This window comes from Olea europaea, unplaced genomic scaffold (assembly GCF_002742605.1).
Source record: "Olea europaea var. sylvestris unplaced genomic scaffold, O_europaea_v1 scaffold25600, whole genome shotgun sequence".
In the NCBI taxonomy this organism is placed as follows: Eukaryota; Viridiplantae; Streptophyta; class Magnoliopsida; order Lamiales; family Oleaceae; genus Olea; species Olea europaea.
The window spans coordinates 1-1,577 of NW_019243885.1; the positions used below are offsets into that span (position 1 = coordinate 1).

Consider the following 1,577-nt stretch of genomic DNA (forward strand, 5'->3'; position numbering starts at 1 on the left):
TAGGGACACATTAAGACATTTTCCTTTTGGTATCCCTTAGTGCACTTATAAATACCACACTTAAATCACGATCACAACCACAACCACATACATATTATCACTTTGTTGAAGAAGTTTCTCCTCCACATATTTACTGCGATACTCTTCAAATAATTAATGTAAGTGTAGTCATACGATGCATGTTAAATCGTTTTTCATACTTTAAAATACAGAATTCGATTTATGAGTATGATATGGGTCTTATATGTTATTGTTCAATAGACCAAAGTTTAGTAGCGCTACACATGAGAATTATAGCAACGAAGTACAATTCTTAAATCCCGTGTCTCTCATGTATGTCATGATTATGTACGTGGATTACAGCCACCTAAGTTCAATTTCAAAATCCCATGTTTCCTTATGTACGTTATGAATTCCTAAATTTTAAATATGAATTACGATTTATATGGCTCACTTATTAAGATTCTATCTCATAGTTTATAAATATCATAATTGAGATTCAACAAATTAGAGTTTGGAATGGCTCTCTGGTGGTTTAATAAAGATATTATTGAGAAATTAATTATTTTAATTTTGTAGCTTATTAATTCTTATTTTTCAATTATTGTAATTGGTACAAAAGTTATATTTCTATGAAAGTTAAATCTTTATTTTACGATACGTTTTAATCATCCAAAAGGTAAATTTTGGGTCGTTACAACAATGATTATGAAAGGAATCAACTCATGAGCTAGTGCATAATTTGTGAGTTTCACCAACCCATGTGTCTTGAAAGAATCGTGGTTTGTCATAAAATTGATGAAAAGGTTGATTAACTAAATGAGGGTATAGCAGGGAAAAAATAATGTACATAGTTAGAAAATATCATGAACTGAAGAAGTCTGAACCGGCAACAAACCTGAGCAACTGGGGCATTATCATCGATGAATGGAGCTGCAAGGCTTATGAAAGAAGCCTCACCAACACCCACTAGCCTAAATAAAAAAACATCCCAAGAACAGAAAGAAATCTGAAAAGGTAAACAAAAAAATGTATACTAAGTAGCCTTTGAGTGCATGAAACAATTTTACTTACATGCGGAAAATTGTGATCGACCAAAAGTCAAATGAAAAACCACAACCAGCAGTGGCAAAGGTCCAGACTGACAAACCAACTCCAATAAGCCTAAAAGGATTGACACTGCCAAGTTCAAGCAGACAAGAGAACAAACCGAAAGATAGATTAGAAAAACAGCATCAAACTATCAATACAATAGCATCAGAAAAATCTTCTAACCTTCCAATGCCATTATTAGGATAAGTCTAAGTCTGAAGACAAGGCATTGTGGATGTGAAAGTGTAATGGAATAAAGAGAAAAGATAGATCTTTGCATTTCGTCCAAATTATACTTCCTAATGCTTCACTTAGCCAGAGATAAGTGGGTGAAACCTATTATGCTGGACAGACTAGATATTTCAAAGTTCATATCCTATATATTAATCCAATCCACTAAGTACTAGAGAAAGATTTGAGTAATCTCACTTGACATGGTAATTCTCTATTTTTTTGACACATCAACTGAACTGATATCAATCTCA

At 32.7% G+C, this 1,577-nt stretch overlaps 1 long non-coding RNA gene across 1 annotated transcript; it reads right to left on the bottom strand.

Annotated features, from left to right (window-relative positions):
- Window positions 1–898: 898 nt before the first annotated feature.
- LOC111382846 lies at window positions 899–1,220 on the bottom strand. The gene is made up of 2 exons (XR_002700626.1): window positions 1,075–1,220; window positions 899–974 (listed from the first exon to the last, which is right to left on the bottom strand). It is a non-coding gene; the product is annotated as an uncharacterized LOC111382846 (long non-coding RNA).
- Between the last annotated feature and the right edge of the window lie 357 nt (window positions 1,221–1,577).